This window comes from Anser cygnoides, chromosome 18 (assembly GCF_040182565.1).
Source record: "Anser cygnoides isolate HZ-2024a breed goose chromosome 18, Taihu_goose_T2T_genome, whole genome shotgun sequence".
Taxonomy (NCBI): Eukaryota; Metazoa; Chordata; class Aves; order Anseriformes; family Anatidae; genus Anser; species Anser cygnoides.
The window spans coordinates 7321699-7341325 of NC_089890.1; the positions used below are offsets into that span (position 1 = coordinate 7321699).

General features: G+C 43.8%; 1 protein-coding gene across 2 annotated transcripts in view; it reads right to left on the reverse strand.

Moving 5' to 3' along the window:
• MYO1C (myosin IC) overlaps positions 1-14107 on the reverse strand; it is a 55399-nt gene extending 41292 nt beyond the window's left edge. For both annotated transcript variants that reach the window (XM_048068016.2, XM_048068017.2), the window contains exon 1: positions 13971-14107. The gene's annotated coding sequence lies outside the window, so the exon portion shown is untranslated. The remainder of the gene's footprint in view (positions 1-13970) is intronic.
• Between the last annotated feature and the right edge of the window lie 5520 nt (positions 14108-19627).

Below are 19627 nucleotides of genomic sequence, written 5' to 3' on the forward strand. Positions count from 1 at the left end.
GGTTCTCAGGAATGTAAGTTCCACATCTGGATAAACACAGGCCTACGCAGTGAATGGAAACATTCATTTTCCCCCCTTCTTTCTTTCTCTCTGATTTACCTATGGACCTACATTGGGCGGCTGAAAACCAGCGGCAATCCTGCTGATGCAGACAAAGTTGGCAGCCATAGGCAGGCAGAGGTCATTTTCTGTACAGCTACCGTATCAAAGTAAACTTCTTTTGGTGATTTCCAACCCAAACGAGAGCTCGTGAAGGAATTCTCATAGCTCCTGTGACTTGGGTATAACTACCGGTTGTGACAGTTGAGACATCACTAACAATAGAAACTGTCCCACAGCACCATCCTGTTCTCCATCAGGAGATGAGGACCAGCACCCCAAGAGTCAGAGGCAGGAAAGGAGAACCATCAAGCTGTGCTGACGCAGACAATGAGCACATCCTTAGAAAAGGCCAAAAAGCGAAAGTTATCTTTCTGACTGGCACCAGTGGACTGGAGCCCCTTCCACATAAGGCCACGTCGTGCCAGAAGTGCACAGGTTTGGAGATCTCATAGAAGTTGGATAATTTTGTTCTGATACTATCTGACCAAACGCCGCTGTCCATGGCAGCCAGGACAACAACAGGAACCGTCAGAAGTCTTATCCCAATGTGAAGGGAACAACTTTGTTCCTCTGATTCTCTAGATTATCTAGGTCTCCCTGGGGAAGGTAAGAGATCCACGGCCATGAAGGATTCTGATCTCCACCCTGAAAGGATAGTCCAAGAGTCTCAACAAAAGATATCTTCCATATAAAATCAATATATGTTATCAAAGCCCATAATGTAAGAAATCCACACAAAATGCAGGTAGCAGTTTCACTCCAGTGTCTAAATTCTGTTTTTAACAGCCCTCAGACAGTGCCAAGGCAGCACCATTTGCTGCTGCAGCAACACGAGCCCAGCCTCAGCCACTGTACTATAATGAGAGGAGACTGCAAAAAGATGAGAGCTGATACGGTGCTCACGGCATGCCCTGCATTAGCCCTGCTTCCCTGATACCAGTAGGAGCTCTGCCATCAGCTTCAGTTGTGTTGGAGTACACCTATGATAGAAAAACAAGGGGTTAAGCTCTTTCAAATCAACTGAAGAGAAAGAAAAGCATCAAAACACGAGGGCTTGTTTCCAGAGCTATTGTTTGAATGGCTGGACTAGTAAAACAGAAGGACGCGGGGAAGTTCATCACTGTAAATTATTGATCTGCTGCTTTCTAGACATTGAAACTGGTAATTAAACAAAGAGTAAAAAGATACTTCATCAATTATAGAGATGTCACTTTAAATTACACTTGCTCCAGGATGAATAAAACACATGGGTTAAAGGCTGCGGGTGCTTCTTCATGCCAGCTTGTCGTTCAAAATGCTCACTATGACACTGATAATAATTCTCTTATGTCACTGCTTCTGAGCTCTTTGTACATATTGAGCCAGATAAGGGAAAACGAGAGCTTTTGTTTCACCAATCTTTTTCACACAATGTCCTGAAAGCACAGTCCCATGGTCAGGAGAGAAGATTTGGAGCTGCGATCAGCGGGATCCCTTGTCTGCTCAACAGGCTTAGTTATATGGCCATAAGTCAAGGCCACAGCCCCTGCGAAAACAGCCCTCCCTGAAGAATCAGGCAGAAGAAAAGTTTTGTCTACAACAGCAAATTGTGAAATGTGTGAAGTACTGGGCAGACATTAGACACTGGTAGGTCTTTCTTACGGTTTTTAGAAAATATATACACGTACACACTCTGCAACTTAAAATAACACTGGCAAGCTGCTTCTGAAGGAATAAGATGATGACATCTGAGATACCCTTTTAGCAGAAATCATGTCACAACCATCATTGTTACTCAAATTTGATTTGTGACTTTTTCTTATGCCAGGGTGCATGCCTTACAGCATCAAGCTTAAAGTTACCTCAGTTTCACGTGGTAAATGTTATAAATAGGTACAAATATATTTGCTTTAATGCTCATTTTGAAACCAAATCATCATCCAAAGAAGAGCTCGTCCTTCTTGCATTTAGAAGCAAAGAAGCACTCTAGAACCACTATTACAACTCTCAAAGGGGTTTCACTCCAGGAAAGCATTTATTGAAGGCTAAGTTCATCAAGTGATTGAGACAGGTCAGGGAGAATAAATATTCTAAGCAAAAAACTGCATATGCCGCATAAGCAGACAGCTTAAAAGTGCATGCAAAAAAACCTCCAACAGGTGGACACAGCTGGCATCCTTCAATGAGCAGAAGCAGCAGTGAAGCAATAATGCTAGAAGGCAAGAACAGAGAAACAGAAGTTGCTGATGGAGCAAGACGATCCTAGAAGTCAAAGAACTTGTGCTTGCCGTGGTGAAATGCAGAAGTAAAGGGATACCCAGGTGGGAGTTCAGCATAGTGAGGAAAGAGAGACAACTGGGAAGCTGAAGGCAACCACCACCTGTTGGTGGAAACATTAAAAGTGAGAGATGAAGGCTGGACCGTGTAAGTTTCATGAAGAAAAGAACAGCACCTCTTGGTAGGGGGACAGAGAACCAAAGAGCCGAGCTGACTCTCCCTACCGCTCCCCAACTAATGAGGCTGAAGCACAGGGAGAACAAGCTCTCTTGCGGGCCCGATGCCAATTGCTCTATTAAATTTTCTTTGCCTGTTCTAAGGAGTTACACAACGTAGGGCTTTATTCATAAATGCCTGATGGCGTCCTGTGTATACATCAGCTTCTACCAGCAGAACAGTATTTGTGGGAAATGTTAGGAAGAGTGTCTAAGAGAGATAAAGCCTTTGAGTTGCAGACAAAGCTGCCAGCCCTCATTTCCAGCTTGTCGGAGCAAGTCCTTCTTGAAGTCAGCAGCCTGGAATGAAGAGAATCTGGCATTTGTGCATGTATGTATGGTTCAGTCAGGGCGGAGGGGCTGACTTTAATCATACTTTCCACAATGGGGGGGGGAGGGGAAATGTGGCAAAATACAGCAAGCGACGGGCGTTATCTGCTATATATTCACAAATTCCCCCTCTTGGACTTTGTATTTCAAGACTGACCTCCTTTCCTGCTTCCACTAGCCCCTAGAGGAAAACTGGAAGGGGCAGCACACAGAACTGGAATTTGAGAGAAAATCCTTCACATTCTTGAGATTCCTGGGGTCTGTGATAGGCAGCACAAAGGCAGCACACATTTGTCCGGTGATCCTAAAAATTCCACGTTCTGGAGAATTACTGGAACAGCTGATGGGTCTCAGGAGTAATTTCGTGCAGGTACTACCCTTCCCTGAAAAGCTTAGCCCCACTGTTCCAAAATGCATAGATCCAAGTGCTAACCCAATACTGCCTCTGCAGCTCCAGGTTGCCTGTTGGGTGATAACTTCTAAGTTTAGTATGCACATTTTAAAGCTGTTTATTTAACTGTCTTCTGCCAAAATATCTCCTTTCTGGAAGAAGAAAAAGGAGAATCAATAGAGAAAAAAAATCGGTCAAAGAATATGGCCTTGCAGCTAGCAACTGCCAAGCTTTTTTAGCTTGTTTTGAGGCCTGTTTAACAAGAGTGCTAGTATGGTATCAAAAAGGAGCGAAGCTCCAAAATAGTTTAATCCAACTGCCCACTACTGTGTTAGCAACAATACTATATAAAGAATTCCATTTAAAACCACTTCTACTCTCACAATAAGGCTACAGTCCACTAAATCACATGGAGCTTCAATTCCATCTAGAAATAGCCTCTTCAAGTTTCGGTCGTAGGATGGCATTCCCAAATTTTGTTTACTTGGGTGCCACTACTGGTGGTGACAGCAATGGCAGCTACAAATTGCAGGAACCTGCACGTATGCCCAGCAAGGGCACATGTCCAGATCCAACCTCTTGCACGAAAGGTTTTGGCAGTGAAACGCATTCCTTCTCCCTTACCCTTTCTGTCTGCGTCGATCGCAACGTCACGCTCAGATACCACAGCACGCTAACCTTGTGCTACTGTCCCACACGTTTACCTCGCCAAAGAGTCCCCCAGGGCCCAAAAGGCGTTTGAAGGCTGAGACCTGTTGAAGAGCAATGCAGAAGCAGGTGTCTCCCCATCCCCAGCCGAGCAGGGTGACCTTCCTCTATGCTAGGCTCCCACAGCACGGACTGCCAGCTAGCGAGCGTTACTTCCACAAACCGCAGTGCTCTGGGAAGCAGCATCGTGGCTGCAGAGACGACAAAACACGTGTTGTCAGTGCCCAGCTGGACCCCCGCTTTGAACCTCAGCCACTGCGTTCTGCCTCTTGCCTGAGCTGCACACAGACACCAGTTCCTCTTGGCTCGGTGTCCACGTGTTACTGCCCTGGCAGCCTGCACAGGATTTATCAGCGCGCCTCTGTTCCCGGCCTGATACCACGTTAATGGGTAACAGCAACACGGGCCCTCCGCGGGCAGATGGTTACTGTACTGCTTAGGGGCTGTAACGACTATCACAGCTTGGGAATCCCCGCTGCAAGCAGTGGAGACAGTGTATTGTATTTGTAAATATTAATAAAGGCAATGTTTAAATGACAGCTAATTGCCATTTATGTTCTGAACAGATGGCTTAGCTCCATCTCCCCAGACTAAAAGGTTTTAGTGCCAGTCAGCCCACACACCAGGGCACAAAAGCCCCTGGGTATAACTGCAGAAGATTCTAGTGAATAACTTTTCCTCTCTGCTACTGACTTCAGGGATCCAGAAACATAAAAAGGGAATGGCTGAACAAGCCATCTCTGCCACAATGATACATTACAGACACTTCTACATGAACATAAGAACATGGAATGTGTTCTCTGAGGTGCCAAGAGCTCAGGCTTAGGCTGCTGCACGTTGACCTACACATCAGCGTGCTGTAGTTCATCCCTTGCCCCGAGCTGTGCCTGTCCTGGCCCCCACCCTCCTCTGTACCGGGACTGACACTTGTTCAGCTCTGCGGTGAGAGTTCAGGGACCTAAAACATTTTGTTGTTGTTGTTGTTCTCCAAACTTTGTTTCAGCGGCTTCATCGAGTCTCAAACGGATGCCAGTGCAGGTACAAGGGAAGGAGTAGAGAACTACAGAAAAAAACAGTTTAAATAAAACTTCCTGTGAGCATTAGCTTATCTTAGGTACTGGGGGAATACATCTTCCTGCCGTATAAATAAAGAGTACTTTATCAACAGTGATGTGAATGAAGCTCTAAGACTGTCTGTTTGCTTAGCCCCCTACCCTTTATACGTACGCATGCCTCCAAATGTTTAAAACCTTGAGAAGTGATACATGTATATTATCATCACTAGGAGCCTCCAGACGAGCCCAGGAATGACACTAGAGGCTACAGAGCTGACAGCTGTGGTGCTCTACAATCAGGAAATCAACAATATAAATTACCTAACCCGACACGCGTGGGTATACACGCCACATCAGATCTGCCAGCAGAAACATGCCTGGCTAATAAATGGGGCTGCTATTCAAGAAGACAGCGAACAACTGACACTTTTTGGCAGATGCCTGAGAAAGGAGGGATGATGCTGCTGGACTCCGTAACCATACAGGAGGGCAGCAGCTCACTTCCCACACCCACCGCTGCCCATTACCGACCCAAATGAACCTTCCCGTGCCCTATCAATCGGCCAATCTGAATCCAGCCCACACTAAACACTGACTGATTTTTATATTCTTGCAAGCCCTGTGTCACATTTGTGTTGACTAACCCTCAGTTTAGATAAGTGGTTTGTAATTAAGACCATTTGGTTTGGGGCCAGTGTAAGTGCAGCCAAAAGAGCACCTCCAGGAGTTCAGCACGGTGCTAGAGAGGTTACCAGAGAAATTCACTGCTCAGAACAGAAGGTCGGGTACCAGGCCGACAGCTACTTTTAGACCATTAAACTAGAAGTTTCCTTTCCAGCCTATCCAACACTAAAAACAAGATTTGTCACAATAAAATTTTTCTTCTGAAAGTAATAGCCTTCTTGCACACTGCTTCAAATATATTTCTTTCCAGGCACATGAATTCAACCCGCAGCAACACTGATTTTCTTCCACTCCCCATTTCCACTTGGGTGGCAATGTGATCCCTTCACGGAGGCTACTTCTGAAATCAGCACTTCATGCAAAAATGTGTTCTGTGACAAACAGTCAAATTAACTGAAGCCTCTAGAAAAAAGTAAACAGTTACACGAGCACAGCTTTTGAGTTCTGTCGACGTCAGCCTGGACATAGTTCACATTCCCATCCTACACTGAGCCGCTTTGAGGAATTTTCCTCCCAGTGTGTGTTGAGCTAAGGAAAGAAGGAAAGCGGTTTGGGTAACAGCAGTTGCCAGGTAAATATCTCTAAGGCTTAAGGTTGGAAGGAGCTGCCCTATGTCCCCACCGAGACGCAGAACCATCAGAGCAGAAACAGACACTTGGCAGCTGATCAGGTTTCAGTTTAAAGAGAGCTCAAACATCCCCTTTCTCTCTACAGGTGTTTTTTTTACATGCAGAGCTTTGCATCTCTTGCGACATTTCCTCTTCACATGGTGTCCGCATGGCCAAGCTGCCAGAAGAGCAGAGAAGCCCTCGGCCCCAGCACTCACTCAGGCTCTCAGCACCACGTATCCTCTCTTCTGGTAGAGCCCGCTGGCACAGCTGAAAGCTTTTGAGGTGATCGCTGTCTACAGCAATCTCTGGGAAGAACAACTCATCTTTGACTCTTTTTTTCTCCTTTGCTATATTCTCCTTTCCTTTTTACTTCCTTGTATCAGGACACAGTTATCTCAAAACAGATTAGTTTATACTTGAGACAAATGTCTGAAAGCTTTACCAAAACATACAAATGGCCTATAGCCATTAACCCATGCGTTCTTCAATTATATCATGCAAACAGAAAAGATAGTGTGCCTGCATTATCGTGTAGTCACATGTTTTCCTTAAGTGTTCCAGGGACTCTATAACACACCTGTTTTAGAAATAGCTCATAAAAGTGCATAAATTATCCCTTCCATTATCCCAAATTACTCCTAGCTTTCTCCACTCCCTGCATAAGCAGTCTCGAGAGCATTGTTTTTCTCCTGTAAATTGAGGAGTCATCTTCTTGGTGATCCTAAAGGATAATATTTTAATGCAGCCAACATCTGACAAACAGAGCTGGTGCTCATTGTTACTTCTGTAATGCCCAAGATTTCAAATAATTTACAGAAAAACACTTCCTGCTGGAAACAAAAATTTTAAGTGCTGAAATAAAGTGCCACCTGAAATAGTAAGACAGCTGGGATACGGGTATTTGTCCCGAAGTTATTACATACAGCTGAGCTTTAATTTTCTTCAGCTCTACTGAATGCTCTGTGGATCCACTTCTTCAGGAGGTTGCAGAGACATGAAGGAGAACAAAGTAAGATTGGTCTGATCTACGTTATAGGCTTCAGCCAGCAGAAAATTTTCAGATCTCCCAAGGTTTATGTATATGTAAGATCCCTATCCAATAAACAGTGCCTCACCTGGATATGTGCAGACGCACTTTGACTTCTCCACCTACACTCTAGCTGACCAGAAACAAATTCGCTTTCATCCAGACATCCTACGGTCATAATAGCATGAGTTTTTGCCCAAGGAGCACACCAACTCTGTCAGTAACCCAAAAGCCCACTAGGACTCAGAGCACTGTACAGTTAACTGTGTTAACTGGCGTACAAAAGCAACACATGAGAAATTTTGACATGGCAAAATCCGAGCAATGCTTTCATAAGGGGTGATGCAAAACCCCACTGTGCTTGTTTAAACAAACATACATGTTCTAGCTTTGCTAACAGCTCCATAGCTGCTGTTCCCAGTTACTATCCACCAGCTTTCCGGACAGAACATCAGCAGGATTAAAGTTAGAAATGATCCACATTCCCCCACAGTGCTGGGATCAGGCACACAAAACCATACTCTGTACCTCTCTGTACAAGTTGGTTTTGATCCCTTCCCCCAGGTTCAACAAATCCATGCACAAACGAAATGGGGATTTTGGAAGTCCCATATAGAATATCGGCTCTCATTTTCATGTGAGTCCCTAAGTTTCCCTTTTTATTTTCAAACAAAGCTGTGGCCAAAAAAGCTTGTGACATTAGGAGAAATTAAAGATATATATTGTGACTACAAGATTTAAAACGCAGTGTTTGGTTCACTTAAAAAAATATGATACGTACTTTTTTTTTCCCCCAGAAATGTGTAATAGATTATAAAAGTAGCTCTTTGTTTACATCTTACTGTGCTTCTAGTCATCATATTGCTGCCTACTAGTCATCATATTGGTCTGTATAGTTGCAATATGTTTGAATGATGTGGTACCCAGTAGCTCTGAAGGAAAAAGAAACAGAACTGACCACCAAATTCTGAAATGTATAAATTCAGAAGACGACCTGAAATATCTCCATGTGAAAGTTACATTTTAACAGTCCAAGCACTCTTCCCACACTGTCCCTTCATGCGCGAGTCAGGCACGCTTAGCTGCCCCCACTTCATTCCCGCATGAACAAACCCGCGGACAAACCCTTTTATATTGCATTGTATGCACTTGGCGCTGTTTGTTCAGTACACTGAAAAACAATCGGGCATACAAGCCCTGGTTATTTTAATATTAATAGGTGCAATGGGTGTGTAAGAAAACTACCTGTAAAATCCATGAGAAAATAATGTACTAACACAAAACAGCAGGTAAACAGGCAAGAAAAGGCAAAGAATTATTCACAACTGAACTTCAGTGCTTGTATAAATTAAGGCAGAAGAATATCTATTTTGCTATCTAAGTTCCGGTTCTGTCAGAGAGAATTCCTGGTGCAAAGGTGTAACCTTCCCTCCCAAGATGCAGAAGGAGCCATTGTGAACAGCCTCCAAAACCCCAGGAGTAGAGAACAACCTGTTATTTAAAACAATGAGATGTGTGGACAGAGAACAAGGCTTTCTGGTCTCTAATTTGCAAGATTCAATAAAACTTCTCTAAAAAGCATTTACAGTAATTTTGTGCCATAGTCTTCTCTGTTCTTAGAGCAGCACCATTGGATACATTAGCATTTGCTGCAGATAAAAACCTGAACTGCAGAAATACCACACATAATGCAACATCGTGTGGTGTTGCGAATACATATCCGTTTCTGTTTTTTAAAAATGTTGATTATAGTGTGCTGCCTTGTAATGTGTGGAACTGCATATTTCAGTTATTAAAGTTAGCAAACAAGTCTGGCTGTTGAAAGTCATTTCCCTGAGTAAACAATGACTCAGTGTGGACTGTATAATGTAAAAGTTATTAGTTACTGTTAGCAAGTTTAAAAAACTCAACTCATTGCACTATACAAAGACATATTTCAGAATGGAAAATAGCTTTCCTCCTACTTCTGTCGTTCCAGTTATACTGTTTCAGTGGAATTTAATTTTCTAAAAAGCTAAACAGATCACTATCTCCTTATTATCCAACTGGACATTGACTTATCTGGACCTTTCAGCCACGAACAATAATCACAGTGAGAGCTGAATTTACCTTCTTTTCTGTTCTCAGTTCTTCATTATAACTCTGAAGTAAAGGTGATTCTCTCTTGGACAGGAATATCCTAGTTAGACCAGGCACAGGTGGTGATGAAAACAAAGGTCAAGACTATATAATACTGAGCATACGGTAACGAAGGAAAAACAGGGAATCATGAGCTCACCAAAATCCTCTGACAAATACCGGTCTCCAGCTGAATTATAGCTCCTTCAATAATCCTCCCCTTCATTAGCAAAATGGCCAAAGACACTTGACGATTGTCAGCTGGCATAAGGCACCACAGATCACTCTATCTAATGAAAGGCAACCTCAGCTTCTAAGACACAAAGGTTTCCCTGAAGTCTTAAATTCTCTCCCTCCAAAGGCTGTTCTCCAGGTATCAGTACATACCATCTCAAAGATCAGGGCTCCATCTCTAATGTGACCTTTTGTAAAGGTGAAATCTCTGGTCAGATACAAGCACACTACAAGGAAATAAAGTCAAACATCCGTGGTAAACTTTTGCCAGAAAAGCACCTCAAAAAAATTTACCGAAAGCAGAACAAAAAGGTCCAGCCTTTCAAAGTGACTATAAGATAGCAGGCTGAATGCCATTGTACCTGTGTTCGCTCTGCATGCATCTTTTTGCATGACGGTGATTTTAGAAAGCTCTTTTTTGGAGAAAAAAAAACCTGTTTGGGGTGGCAGGAGTGTGCTAGTTTTTTCTTTTGTCACCCAAAGACTATCCATTACCTGGGAAAAGTCAGAACACACCAACATAATATCCACTTTTTTTTTTTTCCTGCCACCAACATTTACACTGCCTATTTGGTACCAAAGCTTTCCAATAACACGCTAAAAATCTCTGTCCATTTATTACCAGCTGCTGAACTGAGTTACAGGAAGGGTGGTGGCCAAGCTGGACCAGGTCAAGGTCAAGGTGCCAGCTATAGGGCTGCAAGTGGCCCACTGAAGAACGGCTAGCAAGTCATTCACATGGGATCAAGTTCTTTCCTAAGAAAAAAGCTGCCAAGCGAAGGTACCCGTGTGCATGAATGACACAGGAGTTCTAATTATTAACATTTGTCATCATCCAGTACCGGAATCTAATATAGGACAGACTATATTGAAGATGTACATTACATAGAAAAGGCACTGGCCCTGCTGTTCCTTGCTGTATTGAAGCATATTTAAATAACGCAGGGTAAGACTTTAAAGGATACTGGAGCTTTCCTCCCCCCGCCGCCCTTCTACAGACCATGACTCAGTGGCAACAAATTACTTGAGGTCTGTCCACTCAGAATCTTGTCATAAGCTTTGTTAGCACTTCACACTGCCTTACGCTGCTTGCTTTCAGCTCTATTAATGCTTTCTGGGAAGAGCTGGCCACCTACCCCACTAACGCACCAACAAACGTAAGGTATGCAGAGCAGGATGCAAACTACGTAGCAAGAAATTTTCCAGAGAGATCATTCAGTGCAGACAGAGGCACAGCGAGCATGGCTCCCTCCAGGCAGAAAAATAACTACGTTCAATCTCACAGGGAGAGAACCCATGCAAACCTCATCCACTAGAAATGATAGAGGGTTAGATGTATGGTTTTTAATCAAAGTCAGGGATGGTAATCCTAGTCAAGGCCAACCACATCACTCATGACTTGGTTATAAAGAGATGAGAGCCGGAACACAGAAAAACCCTTGACAGAAGACAAATACACGCTGCAAGTGCAATCACTTTGTGCCAGTACCAAGCACCGCTGCTGCCTAAGGAGCACTTCACGCCTGACCCCAGCCATTTCTTCCCGTGTGGTTGTATTCTTTGTGCAGGTGGAGGCATTCATGTTCTCACACAAGGAGGAAACGCCTCCAGAGAAACTACCTGTTAGCTTCCTCTATTTGGTTTTAACTTGGATCAGTTCTGAAAAGTTAACTGCAATTGCCTGCCATCGATACGGGTAAGCCAAAGCATGATGCAAAGGGTTTTCCCCACAGCAACATTTTAGCAACAGACATAAACACCTCTCTATATGGTTCTTTAGCCTGTGTGAAAGAACTGGTTTAGTAACTTACACTTGCAAAGGGCAGCAGGACGCACCAACCTTCAGAAGATCTGCTGTACTTTTAAATTCTCTCCGCCTCCTTTTCTGCAGCACCAGTAACACACTGTCTCTTCCCAAATATAAATATATCCTCCAGAAGACATGAGTTACGTGAAAGCGCCCTGTAAACAGCACTCACCCATCATTCTCTCAAACTGCGAGGCAGAGTGCTCAAGCCCATCGATCCTCAGCATTTTGCAGGCTGGAACTATTCAAAAATGGTCAGGTGAGAGCACATGACCGAGGGAAGGGGCAGTGGATTGAAATGCAGGGGAGCTGTAGTTTATACATCACTTTGTGACTGTGGCCAGCTGCTGCAGCTTGTTCCTCCTGCCTTTGGTGCAGACTGTCCATTCTGACAGTGCAGGAGGAATTTGTGCAGTTCCTAGAAAGCACAGTTTGCACCAGAGCAAGGCCGGGTTCTGTAAGTAACATGACACTACAAATGATAGGCAGCTCCTGATGTTTGAATACTGCTGGAACAAGACTAAGACTATTTTACCTTTGCATAAAGGCCTCCAGGGAGTTTGAGCTTATTCTTAGAAAGAATCACCATATTTGATCTGTTATTAAGCTTTCTCGACCCCTGCTTTTTACTGTCCTTCCTCCAATGGACTTAGATCAAATTAAAAAAAAAAAAAAAGTCTTCTACCTGACTTGAATCATTTTATCAGGATCTGGATCATTTCTCTTACACGTATTGTAAAATCTGAAGATGCATCAGGTATCAGAGAAGCCTGCAGTCACACAAGTTTCTTCACTGCTAGTTATGCAAGACAACAGAGAGCAGAAACTGCACTCTGGAGCCCTGAGTCACACGGGATCTCTCACTCCCTTAGTATACTATGATTCACTTTTTTTTTTTTTTTCAAAGGAAAAATCTATCCTGCACGTTGTGATAAATGAGGATAGCGTGCATGTAGGCTAGCATTCCACTGGCCGCTGTCAGGCGGAATAGAAGATTTATATTTACACAGGCCCTTCCTAAAAGACAAGATTATACCAAGTATCAAAACTGAACAACCTAAGTGTCATGACAGCGGTTGCCATACCAGGGCCTGTTGTAAAAATCAAGAACTCATCAGTTCTGTAAGCTTTTGACAGTTTCTAGAAGAGTTTCTAAAGGGTGCTGACAGCTGGTAATCATCTATTGCTCTGAAATAAGATGAAAAAAAAAATGCTTTTATGCCAACTTACTCCAAGATGTGGTTCTGCTTTCAGAGCTTGTCCTACCAACCAAGCAATTTTTCTCATTTGCTACCTGATAGAACTAGGTGGCTGTCATCTACAACAAGATCTGGAGAAGCCTTCCACCTCCAGCAGCGGTCATAGAAAGAGTAAATACCAGAACGCTCTCTGGATTGTAACTCAGAATCATTTTCCTTCCATAATCCCCCCCCAAGTATGAGGATGCAGATCAAACCGGGTTACGTGGAAACTTCAAGTTACTCGAATCAGCCATCCATTCAGCACAGAGTCCGATTCCTCCCCTAAATCACCGTGACTTGCAGCAATTAACTCCAGGTATGTTAGAAAAGGGGAAGACAGGCACAGAAAGTAGCACAACAGATGGGGCCACTTCAGTCTGCGAGGGGACACAGCTGTGATCTAAGCTGAAGTTCCGGTGCTTGAGAACATCCCCGACTACAAGACAGGACTAAAACCACTGAGCTTTCCTCCTAAGGTGCTTTTAGGCACCGGTACAACCACGGGCAAATGAGGAAGAATTATTCCAGCATGAACATCAGCACTAACCACGGCGGAACACCCCACCAGCGAGCACAGAACAGCACGAGAAGGTGGAAACCAAGTTAGCTTAGCGCAAACCCCATTCCTTAGAACAAGGCACAACCCCTCTGACACACCGGCCGTGACATGGCCACGTTTCAGCTCAGAAGCTGCCTTGCTCTTGCCCCCACACCCAGCCGCACCCTTTCTTGCTCCAGCTCCTGCTGCCTGGTCCCATGGGAGGCAGCACCCCGTCCCGGGCAGGAGCTCGGCAGCTCGCTGCTTTTGGGAGAAAATACAGTGTATTTGGTAACGTTACGGAAGGAGAGGGCGGGGATTGCCGGAGACACACCATGCAGCCTCCAGGATGCCTGCTGCCGCGAAAGGGTCATTTATTTCTGTCGGGGAAATCGCAGAGTTTCCGGGAACGTCGCCGACTTTAGCGGGGGGGGGGGAAACAAGAGGGCCGCTGAGCGCCCTCTGCTCCCCGGGGGGAGCCTCCCCGAGCACCCCAACGCCGGCAGCGTGCCCGGGGCAACCCGCGGCCATGTGGCCGAGCCGGGGCACCGCTCGGCGGCCACCTTTCCCCGTCGGGCGAGCCGCCCGGTCCCTTTTTTTTCCACCTTACCTTTACCTTCCCCTACCCGGTGCCCGCCGCTGCCGCCGCTCACCTGCGCTCCGCGGCCCCGGGACGCGCGGCTCGGGGCCCTGCGGCGGCTCCGCCGGTGTCGGGGCGCCGAGTGGCGGCGGGAGGGAGCCGCTAGTGAGCCGCTGGGGAGCCGCTAGTGAGCATGTCCGAGCGGCGGGCATGCGGAGTGCAGGCGGGCAGCAGCGGCCCTGCCTCCGCCCTCACCTGCCGTCAGCTCCGGGGGATCCCCCCCCCGCGGGTTAGCGGGGCTTTTGGGGGAGCCCCTGACCTCGCTGGCAGCCGGCTCGGTCCCGGAGAGCACGGAGGGGGAGGCAGGAACCAGCTCGGCCTGATTACATTGTTCAGGACAGCGGCATCCTGCTGATAAGGTTGTGTATCGCAGCAGCTCGCACGCCGGGCGCTTCATATTCCGGGCGCACCTGTCTCCTCCAGCCCTCCAAGAGATAAAACGCGGGGCGCCGGTGACAACTTCGCCATCCCCTCCCTGCTGGTGTGGGAAACAGCCCAAGGGTGCCGTCGTGAGAAGGCCAAAGGGCGAGTTCAACTGCGGAGCGATCCCCCAAAGGCGGCGGGAGCTCTGCCACCAAGTTCAGGTAGAGAGACGAGCGTCTTGGTTCCCCACAGGCGTGTTGATTTTGGAGGTGGTCTGCCCAGGATCCGCAGCAAATTCTGCGTGATTTGATTCTAACAGGCAAGCATGCTGAGCTGAACCAGAAAAGCTCTGCAACCCTTCAAAGTGTCTTCAGCTACAAACTTAGGCTTGTATTAAAGCACGATGCATCGTAAACTACTTTTCTCTGTCCGTTTCTGCAGCACCAACAGCACTTGAATAGAGAATGTTGTCCTCAAAGTAGCAAATTACGATTTTATGGACTGTTAATGAAGATTTAAAGCTCTTTAGAAAGCTGAGCTAACAGCTTTTCTCTCTCGGATGTCTCCCCCAGGATCCTGGGGCATGCTATTCAGGATAAGGTTTAAAGGAACGGTTCCCTCTGGGAAAGACAATTCAGTGCAGCCAGTGTCCTCTGCTGTCACTACGTGCCACTCACCAACAGTCCCGGACCATTTACTGGAAACCACAGGATACCAGCATTGCCACTATCTCATCTTCCAGCAAGGCAGAGCTCTCAGGTTTTTCTGAAGTACAATGACTACCTAATAACTGTGCTATCCACACAAAGTGTCTTAGCCAATTTTCACATCATGTTTCAGATTACTTACTAGAAAGACAATACTCGGAAACTGGAGCAACGTGCACAGATGTGTGCTGCGGTACGTGATGGCTCTGCCCTGAGCAATCTGCTACCAGAACTGAAGATAGATTAAACACTTTATAAGTACCTCTGACAAAGAAATATAAATACATGGTTGCATTTAGGTAAAAGTGGTTGCTTATTCACCTGAAAGAAAGCATAATGAGCAGTATTATTAACCATAATCAACTGTCTTTCCAAGTCCATACAATGAAGCTTTGACAACAGAAAAAAGACCACTTGCAGGATTTAAACATAGAAGGATTAAAAAAAGTTTTTACACAGTTTTGTCTCTAGATTAATTAAGATATAAAAATCCAGTTAAAATATTCAAAAAACAAAACACACAGAATAACCATTCATTGCAAGTACTGAAAACCGAAGTTACTCTACAAAAGTAGCTTGTCTTTCCCAACTATTTGCATCTATCATGTCAAAGTAGAAAGAAGCTCACAGATTTTCCATTTGCTTTCTCACAAACCTTGAACCTAAGTCAGTAAGAGTCACAAGCTAACGGAATAGACAGTTCTTCAAGGCAGTATTAACAGTCCTTTGATATGTTCTGCCAGCACGGCCTTTTTGATGCATGAACCTTCCCACAACATTCAGAGCATGAATCCAGTGACAACACGGACAATCAATATTCAAGAGAATCAGACACTTCTGAAAATTGTTTCCCTTCCTTTGTTGTTTGAAAGTGCTTCCAGAATCCTGAGAGAACGAACACAGCTGGGCCATTACAACAACTCCAGGTTACACCAGCTTTGGTGCACTGAAGGATTTCTACAGGAAATACACTTTAATAATTTCCTAAACTCCCAGCCACTTGATAATAACATTCATTGCTACCAATTTTTATTACAATGAGAAAACTGTTCACAAAACAGCTACCGTCACTTCAGCGACCAGTCTTGTAGAAACCCTTTTTTTTTTTTTTTTGGAATGGCATTTCTCAATTCAGCACAACAGTTCCTAAGTTGTTTAGCATGCAACTAACACTAAAAGAAGAGAAAATAGAACAATAGAAAATCAGGCTTACAGTCTTGCGTTCTCCATTGTGACTAACCACACGGATGATTTCTCCCGTAGGAATAAGTTCAATTTGCAGTTCCATCTTTCCAAGGTAAGTTAGTAAATCTCTTTGGAAGAAAACCTCAACTAACTGCAATCTTTGGTTCAGAGCCCTGTGTTGAGAGGAAGAGATGAACCTCTATATTTATATTAAGTGTAGGTGTGAACTGAAACAACAATTAAGTTCAAGACTAGCTTCCACTAGTTACAATGTGTGAAGACAGTTCCAAGAAACCTAAATTTATGTTCGTGTTTATTGCTGCAAACTTTGTTGATGTTCCATTTTGGTCCCAGTGGACTTGGGAAGTCAAGCCACCGCGGGTGCCATTTCATAGGTATTAGCACGAAACAATAATATGACAGACCTTACAAACATACCAAGAGATTTTATTTAGAAAAGGTTCTCCTTTTTCAACTCTAAGGTTTAAGCTCAGTTTAAAGTGACAGAGCAATATTGATTGCTCATGTGGTGACTACAGGAAGTTCTTCAAATTACTCTACATCTAAATCACTATTTATTGAATTGTTGAATAGCTAACTAATCACGGCAAAGGAAATTAACTTGCACGTTACTGCACAAAAAATCCTACTAAAAATATTAGAAAAATAAGCTGGTAAACAGAAACTCTGGTTTAAGTGTAATTACAGCGCTTTACTAAAGTCATGTAATCCATTAAGGCAGCATCTAGACCTATAATCTCCACACACTCCCCTCACAGATGCAGATACGCTGACAATGACCATGGAGAAAGAAGACCAGTCTAAACACCGGGTATTTCAAGACTTGCTGTTATGGGACAATTCCATCAATCTTATCTGAATACGCAAGGCTGAGTTTTCAGCTCTACCACAGAAGAATTCCAGATGATACTGCTTGTTAAAAAACAAACCAAACCAAAAAAACAACCAACCTACGTAGATGTTAAGATTAACAAGCATTTGGCCATTCAAGAGTGGACACAACACCAGTCTGGTCTGTAGCTGAAAAGAAATGGCCCGGCGCCGTTCTGTGTTTCGTATCTGGAATCATTCTTACACTGGCCTTAGCTGTTATATAAATTCTTGGACTGGGCCAATCCTGGTTTCCCTGACCACTTACTTTCCAATATAAGGCTACATTGAAAAAGAGATTTTATCAGATTAAAGAAAAAACCACCACTGTCACTTCCTGAAACAAAAACCAGACCTATTCTCAGTAACATGGAGCAATAGCGTGTCTATCTTATCTACCCTTCATATATGGAGACGTTACGAAGATTAATAGTCCAGAACGTGAAGGCTGTTTAACTGGAATGATTTGTGACACCGATGCCAGAATTGTTTTTTTTGTTTGTTTGTTTGTTTTTTTAAGTGGGCTACGAGTAAATGAGAACAAGAGAAAAAGGGTAGACTAAGCAGAGGCTTTAAAGTGTGCGTGTATTTACCCTATAATTATATACATAAACAAAATAGAAAAGGAAGGAGAGGAACATGGGGTGATCTTTGCCAATGCCAGGCAGTAGGCTTTAAGACCAGTTACAGTAGAGCATGTATTGATAAACAATGCTGAAACATTTCCCTCCAGGGCTGGTGTCTGTATTTGATAACTTTCAGTTTCAGTCAAAGTATGGTTGACAGGTTAAAGTATTATTTTTTCTCCTTCTTTTTGTGATGCTAGCAGATTACTATTCTCTGAACTCTTCCTATACCCCTGCATTTCCTCTCACCAGTTTATGTTCCCAGATCTCATGCTTCTTCTGACTTCTGTATTCTCCTCCAGTGATTCTTCCAACCTGTGCTCCAAATGCTCCCACATGGATTCTCTTGCTACTTTCTAGACTGCACGAATGAGATGTTCTTACTTTTTTGATAGCAGGGACCTTGTGAGGGGAAGAAGACAGTTGCACTGTAATACGAGAGGTGGGATGTACACATACACACACATTATTTTTCTTAAGTTGAAGCTATTGAACATACAAGCTCAGTATAGTTCCCTTCAGTAGCTCAGTTTCCAGAGTAACTGAAGACAGTTTATACTGCATAGATTAATCAGGTGGCAAGTACCACTGCCTCGGCTGTTAAAGCAGCCACACAAACAGCTTACTGCACGCTGTATGCTATACAACTCCCTGATGTTTGAGTTTGCCCCCTAAAGAAAGGGTTAAAGAATACAGAGACGAGGGAAAGCTGAACATGTAGAAGACTGGCCTCAAAACACTTCTATCTTTACACAGAAATCTTTTTCCCCATTCTCTTTTACTATCAGTATAAAGAAAAAACAGATATAAGAAAATGAGGATACTACCTGCCTAATGTATGAGTTATAAAGTTAAATAATATTGGTACTCCTGCATTGACGGGCACTTTCTACGATCTCCATATCATGTTGTTAAAAAAATATTGCTTCATTTCAATCACCTTCAAATAGCAAATACCTATATCTAAGGATAGAAAAGGCCATCAGAAATATTCCTGTTAATAATGCAGCGTTCTCAGAAAAGGTATCGTTTCCTCTCTCAAGGAAAACCTAATTCAAGCTCTGTCCAACTGGCCTTTCCCCTGCAGTATATTAAGATAAGTTCATCTGAGTGTCACTTAGTGTCCAAGAGCAGAGAAGGAAGTAGTGGTAGTAGAAACAATAGTCTTTATCAGAAGGTATTTTTAGGGTCTAACAAACACGCAAGACATCTTCGAAATATTTCCTGTTTACACAGAGCTGTACTATCTATGTGCAATGATATACTGCGTATCCTGAGGTTGGTTAGGAATCAGAGGTATAAGGAAGTTAAATAAGGCTATACTGACAAACACTCCTCAGTAGACATATTTCATATTTTAAAATAAATTCTCTAACAGCAGGGAATTGTGAAGTTACCCTTAGAAGGAAGCAATTTGGTAGCAAACGTACATGAAAAATACATAAAGTTAAAATATAAAGTATAATGTAAGAAACTTTTCACAAAGAAAAAATATCTCAAATTACATAACCTGTGAAAAAGTCGATTTAGTAGAACCTGTTCTTAAATGCTAAGGAAGCATTTTAAGTGGTTTGAGCATTTTTACAGGGAAAATATTGAAACCAAAGTTTCAGGGAATGAGAAGTGAGAACTCTAATAGATCTAGGGATGCCTCACGAGTAGCAACTGTTACTGACCCCTTTTTTTCATTGTTTCCCTTGGCTAAGACAGCACTCCAATTCTTCTCTTTAACTGTGTTATTGTCAACTGTCATTCATCCAACTCCTCCCCATCAGCCTTTTTTCTTCTATCCAGCTAGAAACCAGTTAAGTCAATTTTGAAGACACTGTGTAATAGAGGAATTGTGGAAACAAATATGCAAGTTAGCAAGAGGAAATACTGAAAACTGATGATGAGAA